This window comes from Physeter macrocephalus, chromosome 11 (genome assembly GCF_002837175.3).
Source record: "Physeter macrocephalus isolate SW-GA chromosome 11, ASM283717v5, whole genome shotgun sequence".
Classification (NCBI taxonomy): domain Eukaryota; kingdom Metazoa; phylum Chordata; class Mammalia; order Artiodactyla; family Physeteridae; genus Physeter; species Physeter macrocephalus.
In genome coordinates, this window is record NC_041224.1 from 134,425,805 (window position 1) to 134,434,259 (window position 8,455).

Below are 8,455 nucleotides of genomic sequence, written 5' to 3' on the forward strand. Positions count from 1 at the left end.
AAAAAAAAAAAAAAAAAAAAAAAAAAAAAAAAAAGGTTCTCACGAACCTAGGGGCAAGACAGGAATAAAGATGCAGACGTACAGAATGGACTTGAGGAGATGGGGAGGGGGATGTGTAAGATGGGACAAAGTGAGAGAGTGGCATTGACATATATACACTACCAAATGTAAAATAGATAGCTAGTGGGAAGCAGCCACATAGCACAAGGAGATCAGTTCAGTGCTTTGTGACCACCTAGAGGGGTGGGCTAGGGATGGTGGGAGGGAAACTCAAGAGGGAGGGGATATAGGCTATATGTATACATATAGCTGATTCACTTTGTTATATAGCAGAAACTAACACAACATTGTAAAGCAAGTATACTCCAATAAAGATGTTAAAAAAAATAAAAATAAATTAAGTTATGTGAAATTCAAAACAAAAGAAAACAAAAAACCAAAAACAAAAACAGTGAGAGGGATAATTTAGTACCACATAAATAATTTAATTTCATCTGTTGTGTCTCTAAATCAAAGAGTAGATTTCACAAGATTGTGTGTATTTCACCCTGCCCCTGTTATTATACGTGTATAATGTCATGGTTAAGAATATTCAAACATTGCTATTTAAATTCTATCACCTCTAGTGTCCTTTTATTTTTTCTTAATTTACATTTTAATTTACATAGAGTTAAATTTATTTTTTTCAGTTTTGAGTTCTTTGAGCTTTGACAAATGCCTAGAGTTGTGTAACCATAGCCTGAATCAAGTCAAACCCTTCCATTACCCCCCAAATTCCCTTGTTTTGGACTTTGTAGTCAACCCTTCCCTCTCAGTCCCTGGCAAAGATTGATCTTTCTATTCTGGCAGTATTGCCTTTTCCAGAATGTAATATAAACGGAATAGCCCAGTGGATAGCCTTTAAATCTGGCTTTCTTCCCTAGTATAATGCCCTTGAGATGCATCCACATTTTGTATGTATCAATAATCACTCCCCTTCATTGCAGAGGAGTAGTTTATCCTGCTTTTATTGCTTGAGTAAAGTGTTTATCCATTCGTCAGTTGAAAGACTGGTTTGTTTCCAAGTTTGCTACTCTAAATATTCACATATAGGCTTTCATATGAATATATTTTTTTCATTTCTGGAGTAAATTTTAGTAATTTTTCAAAAAATTGCATTGTTTTAAAATTTTTATCCTTTAGTTTATCAGGTGAAATGCAGAAAGCTCAGACATAAAGAGGACAGCTGTGAGGATAGTTAATTAAATTTGTTAATTTTCCCCTTTGCTCTGTCCTGTGGCAACCTTTTAAAGCTCTCCATAATTGACCTCTGATTTCCTTTAGGATTAACCCCCCTGTCTCTTTTAGAAATAGAAAACTATAAGACATATTTTTTTTTTGTACTCAGCAGCGTTATTCCTAATAGCCAAAAAAATGGAAACACCCAAATGTCCATCAACTGATGTGTCATATCCATATATGATATGTGTCATATCCATATAACAAAATGTTATTTGGCCATTAAAAGGAATGATGTACTGATATATGCTACATCATGGATGAACTTTGAAGAGATTGCTAAGTGAAAGAAGCTAGTCACAAAAGGCCACATGTTCCATTTATATGAAATACCCAGAAAAGACAAATTCATAGAGCCAGAAAGCATATTAGTGGTTGCCAGGAGCTGGAGGAAGGGGGGAAAGGGAAGTCTCTGCTAATGAATATGGAATTCCTTTTGGGGGTGATGCAAATGTTCTGGAAGTAGATAGTAATAACGATTGCACGACTTTGAGACACATATTTTTTACTTCAGCCTTGGCTAGAAATTGTAGTTGAAGGAAAAGAACATGTCTCAATCTGCAGTTTATTGGAGAACTTCAAGAAAGTAGACCCTGTAGACAGCTGCTCTGAAGAGACAAGACTGAACCAGTCATTTTGTCTTATTCAATAAGAGAAAAACTGGAGAATATTTAGAAGGCTTTTACTTTGAAAAAATTATGAATGTAAATATTAAGCTACATTAGAGTAGTGACACCATATTGTCAGATATATACATATTCTGTAAGTTGTTTTCACATTTTTTCTAACGAGTTATGATTGTAAGAGTTCCCTTTAAATCCTGTCTTAAGTAATTAGTGTTGTCTTACGTAACCCTGATCTTGTTGCTAAGCTACCTTTAATTATTTGTTATGGAAACATTAAATTTACTCATTATATGTTCATTATAGGAAACTAAATTTGTTAAAATATTGTTTTGTACCATACTAAGTTTAAATAAGCTGCTATAAGAAAGTGACCAGATATGTAGTGACTCAAATGAGAGAAATTTATTTTTCTCTGGTAATAGTCCAGAGTTAGGCAGATAATCTAGGCAAATAATAGACTCCATGCCATGGGGTCATTTGGGTATCTAGGCTCCTTCTCTCTTGTTGCTCCATAATCATGTAGAACAGGAATCAGTAAGCTTTTTCTGCAAAGGGCCGGATGGTAATTATTTTAGGCTTTGTGGGCCATACATTCTCCGTCATAAATTCTCAAGTCTTGCATTGTAGCATGAAAGCAGCCATAGACATATAAATGAGTGGGTATGGCATTATTCCAATAAAACTTTATTTACAAAAACAGATGGCAGGCCACATCTGGCCCATGGGTTAAAGTTTGATGACTCTTGTCCTAGAGTGTGATCTTCGTGTTTGAAGTTCCATTCATGCTCTGGTTTGTGGGAAGGGATAAAGAGGCAGTGAAAGGCAAGACATTACTTGCAAGTGGACACATCATTTCTGCTAACATTCTATTGACCAAAACTTAGTCACATGGCCACATCCATCTAGTTCCAACTGAGGCCTGTAAATGTCTCTACCTGGGCAGTCATGTACCTAAGTAAAAAGTGGGGGTTTGATTATCAAAAGAAAGAAGAGAGTGGATATTGGGGAACAATTATTAGGCTCTGCCACTCACCTCAAGTTGTAATACACAGCTAGCACTGTGGTCTTTAATGATTTATAACTTCTCTGAATCATTCTGGAACTTAAATCTGTGATTGTCTTTGCTTATTAGTCAGAGGTATTCAAGAACCTCCCTCTCTTCATTGTCTCCCTATGAGCATCAGCAAAATCAGAATCCCAATCAAGCCAGAGCCTGAACAAAAACTGAAAGACTCACAGAAGTGGTCTACATAGAAAGGAGAAAGAAGATGTGCAGAGGTAAGAGACCACAGCTCCAGAAAGGAACAGAAAAAAGATGGAGAAGGTTGTGGCCTTAAGATTTTCCATTTCCCATGAGGCCTAGGTGCTTCCTGCTTTGAGTTCTGTGCATCTTCCTTGAACTCCCTTTGTGCTTGAGCCTCCTCAGGTGTGTGACAGGTAAAGTTTTTGAAAAATTGCATCTCTAAAACTTTTTATTCTATACTCGTACTTGATTGACAGTTTGGGGATGAAATTCATTTCTCCTCTGTAGGTTGAAGACATTAGTCCATTTTCATCTAATTTCCAATGTTGAAGTCAAGAAGTCAAAAGTTTTAGCTTTATCCTTAGTGATCTAAAATGCCACAAGTATGTGCCTTGATGTGATCTTTTTTTCAACCATTTTGCTGGGTTCTCAGTGAACTCTTTAAATTTGAAAACTTTTATCCTTCAGTGCTGGACAATTGCCTTGTATTCTTTCTCTGATAGTTTCTCCCCTCCATTTTCTCTTGTTCTCGCTTGCTGTGGCACCTATTAGACTGATGGTGGACCTCCTGCCTTGATTTCTTATTTTGTTTTATTTTCTCTCCTATTGTCTATCTCCTAATCTTTTTGCTCCACTTACAATTTAAAGTTGATGGTATCCTCAATTTTAAATTCCAATCCTTTAAATTTTTATTTGCTTTCTTATTTTTAATTTCTAAGAAGATTTTTTTGCTGTTTCTGAATATTCCATCTTTATATAGCATCTAAATAATTTTATTATGGATAGCATATCTTCTTATCCCAAAGTATTCTGCTGCTGCATTGCCTCTGCTTCCTCTGAGAGGTTTCTCCTTGATTATTTTGCTTTCTGTCTTAGATGTTGGAGGACATCCTCAAATAGCTGGATGTCCCATGGATTTCCATTTCATGCTCTCATTTTAAATAGTCCAGGTGACATTATCCCCATTATAAGAGTGGGAAGCCTGAAGCTCTCTAGGACACCTGACCATGCAGAGGGGAGCTGAGCCTGGCACTCAGCCATCTCATTCTTAATCCAAGCTAAGCCCACTGTTATGAAAGCACCTGCTGAAAGTCAGTGCCCTGAAAATGTCTTCAGTGTCCCTAAGCAAGAATTAATCTTAGGCCACTTGCTTAAAAGCTGCTCTAGAAAGAAAATTCACTCGAAGAAGGCTCTTTCTATGTTTATTCTTTCTCTAGAGGCAGCATTCATAGGACAAGAATAGATTTGTCTCTAGCAGAGAAACCCAAGGATGGGTCACAAGATGTTCTGTCTACCAGGAAACTCCTTCAGGGGGTGACCAGAGGCTGGAGTCTCTAATTGCCAGAGCAGCCCAGGGTGGCTTCAGGATGCAGAGGAGAGGTTCTCTGGCTGAGATATCTTACTGTAAGTGAAGAGGAGATGGTCCAGCTTGGAGATGCAGATACTGCAGAGAAAACCCTTGTAAAGCATGGAAACTTCCTCAACTGGACAACAGGCCTGTTTAGGTGGAACGAGACCAGCATATACTTTTCTTTAACATTAACAGAGATTTTCTTCTTCTCAAAGACAAAGAACCAACAATGGTAAAGCAGGAATTACCCAGAAAGAAGGAATAACCCAAACCACAGTTCCATTCTCCGAATTGGCACAGCTCAGTAAGGAGGGAGAAGTTGACTTCGTGCAACGTTTCAGTGTTCCAACAAAAATTAAAGAGACCAGATAAAGGCAACCCAATCCAGGAGCTATGGCAGCTGAGATGAAAATAAACAAGAAAGCTTCAGGTTCTAAGAAGAAAGGATTACAACATGTCAATTTTAGGATTGTCGATTACATGGAAACCACTGAAAGCACTGATATTTTCATTCGGTGTCCAAAACACCTAGGAGCAAAAACCTTTTAAAGTATGAAATTATCTCCCAGGGGAATATGATGTGAAACACTTCCATTTCCCGTTCCACAGTGCACTTGTCCATGCAACTTTCTCCCAGAGTAGGATAGAAACAAATGCCCATTAGACCTCTTTGGGCTTGCTTCCAGCAGAGGAAAATGTTCTGGGTAAAATGGCATGCCAGTAAACAGCACTGGACTTGGCTTTTATTTATCCTAAAGAATTGGGGTGGGAAGTTGCTTTCCTTTCTTAGCATAAGCAACTGCCCTGGACAGCCAAAGAGGAGATAGGAGGGCGGTGGGCTGGAAAGGGTCTTTAAGTTCTGGTCCTGTTGCTGTCACTAGCTAGGTCTTATTGGGCAAGTCACGTAATCACTCACAACCTGTTTCCTTATTTATAAAAGGAGACAGTTAATAGTTCAAAGCCTTTTTTCACCTCCAGTTGATCTGGGAAGCTTTGAAAGAATACAGATGCCTGGGACTGAATCAGAACTTCTGGGAGTCGAGGTTTTTAAAGCTCCCCCAGTGGTTCAGATGAGACCACTTCATAGGCCAATATTTTAGGAGTAACTAAACAAGATGTTCAAGATCCCTTCCAGTTCTAAAATTCTCTGATGGGAAGGTAGAGAGGAGAAGGTCAGGGAGAGGTGCTCTTCTGTGCCACAGAGCAGCAGCGTCTGCATCACCTGGGAGCTTGTTAGAAATGCAGACTCCAGGGGGAGGAGCTCAAGATGGCTGGAGTAGAAGGAGTGGAGCTCACCTCTCCCCCAGCAAACACATCGAAATGCAGCCTCTTGGGCCCTACTGCAGAAGTTCACTGAATTCTAATCTATACGTTAACGAGATTCCCAGTGATTCACAAATACATGAAAGATAGCCCTGCTCTATTCTACATAATCAGGAGTGAACCTGCCTACCTATATGCCAATGGGTCGTTTTCCTGCCCAGTGTCTGTGGCTTGGCCAACCCAGGAACACAACACGAGGGAAACATGCGACTTCAGGTGGTAACTCTTACTGGGGGCCATGCTCCTCAAGGAATGAGATTTTAGGACATTGCCACCTCACTATAAGTCCCCTTTCAAACCGGTCATAAATGCTTGTGAAAGCAAAAGTGAGGCCAAAGGGAGAGCTAGGCTGTGTGTGTGTGAACATGTGTGTGTGTGAACATGTGTGTTGCATTATTCTTCCAGTTATCAACCAGATAAAATTTCCCAGAAGAATTTCTAGAAGTGAGGTTGACAGGGTTGAGGAGAAGGAAATTTTAACTTGTGTTTGACTGCTAGTCCTTGAGTATGGCAGGGGGAAATAAAATATATTGCAGCTCAATTTCTCAGACATTTGCTATTCTTACCCACATCCTGTCTTGAGAGTTGATCCCCAATGGAAGAAAAAAAAGACACCTCCACACGGAAAAGACCTATTTCTGCTCTTAGGGGAGGGAGAGAAGTCTGATTTACAAAATTTGGATACGACATGTAAAAGACAGAATTTAAAAACCAGGAAGCAGGAAGCGGGTGAGGCCCGGCACTGGAGGCTGCGGCGGCGGCCCCAGGAGCTGCGGATCCGCGCCGCCTGGACAAAGGCCCAGTCACCTGGCGCCACGAGCAGGCCTAGCCTGGGCGCACAGCTGGGAAGCATCCCGCGCCCCCCCACCGCGACTAACAAGGTGTTTCCACAAAGCAGGCATCCGGCTCATCGCACCTAACCCAGCAACTCAAATTCACCACCTCAGACTCCCGCCGGCGTATCGAAGACGAGTTTCAGCTGCTGCAAGCTCAGTACCACAGTCTGAAACTCAAATGTGACAAGCAGGCCAGCGAGAAGCCGGAGATGCAGAGTCATTATGTGATGTCAACTACAAATTGGCATTTTCCATTGGCACTTGCCATCTACCTCTACAACGATTAAATCATGCGCTGCTGCAGCTGCTGAATTTCGACACCCCCCTGAAAGGAGTTCAGGTGGAGAGCAGAAATGAGGCGCTGGGTGCTCTGGGAAAAACTGGCAGAACAGGCCTTCAGATAGTTAGATATTTTCAGGAGACAATTTTATGGGCCCAGATCCTGTATCTCCTCATATCTAGAAAAGCACTAAAATCCTTCACGGTGACAACTGCTCCTTGTGACTAGCAGTAACCTTCACGAGACTAGCAGCAAACTTCTGCAAAAATATGCGCTGATTGCCTGTATTCCCCCTTCACCAAAATCACATGTATACTGACCTTCCCGCCTGCCTCTTTGAAACAGTTTCTCAGAGCTATCTGGGATGCAGTCTTCTGGGCAGCAGTCCTCATTTTGCTCCAAATAAAACTTAACTCGCAACTCTCACGTTGTGCTTTGTTTTTTTTTTAAGTCGATAGTGACGTACTACTAAATGTCCTACGGCTTGAACTCACGTTCAAGCAGGCTGAAATCTTCAAGAGGCTGAATGGGATATGTGCCTAGGTCCGGCCCTACATTCCCCAAGAGCAGAGGGCCAAGCAGGGCACTGCTCCTGAGCTGAACTCCATCAGCCGACAGCAGCTCCAAGCTCACCAGCTGTCCCAGCTGCGGGCTCTGGCCCTGCCCCTGACCCCACTACCTGGGAGGCTGCAGCCCCCTTCGCTGCCAGCAGCTAGCGCAGGCACCGGCCTCCTCTCGCTCTCTGTGCTGGGTTCCTCGGCCCACCTCTCCAAGGAAGACAGGAACGGGCATGATGGTGACACCCACCAGGAGGATGATGGCAAGAAGCTGGATTAGTGGGTGGCTGGGATGTGGAGGGCGGAGTACAAAGGGGAATCAGACACACAGAGAGAGGAAGGTTCAGCTCAAGACACATTATAGCTCGGGATTGGCTAAACTCTGGTAGTATTTATGGTAGCTGCCTGCTGGGGCCCTCACCCTGCTTGTGTGCCACCCGCTGGCTTTGCTCCTACCCCCGACTCCTGGCCTCCCTCTTCTTCCCCTGCAGCCTCAAAGGGTGAATACCTGCTCATACCACAGATTAGGTAAACTGAGGCCTGGAGGTGCAAGTGGGAGGCCAGTTCAGAAGGGAGCAGAACCTCAGGAGGTCCAACACCACCTGCACTTCCCCGATTCACACACGTGTAACTGACAGTCCTCCTGCTGGGCCCCTCTGGGCACACCTGGCCTTCCACCCTGGCACTGCATGCAAACACAATGCTAGCTGCCCCTCCCCGCCCTGGGCGTCCCACATCTCCCCCTCCCGCCCACTCACCCTCCACGAGTTCCTGAAGCCCACGCCCACCTGGTCCTCCCCCCTCCCCCACGAAAGAAAGAGGGGCTGGGGACAGCAAGCTTAGCCACCAGAGCAGGGTGGGGTGGGTGACGACCCAGAATTCCCTTTCTCCCCTTCCCGAATAAAGATGAGGGTACTCTAAATAAATAAATAAATAAATAAATAAATAAATAAATAAAAGA

At 42.6% G+C, this 8,455-nt stretch overlaps 1 pseudogene; it reads left to right on the forward strand.

Annotated features, from left to right (window-relative positions):
* The first annotated feature begins 3,172 nt into the window (after positions 1 to 3,172).
* Positions 3,173 to 7,774, forward strand: LOC102989618 (TLE family member 5-like; annotated as a pseudogene).
* Positions 7,775 to 8,455: the final 681 nt, after the last annotated feature.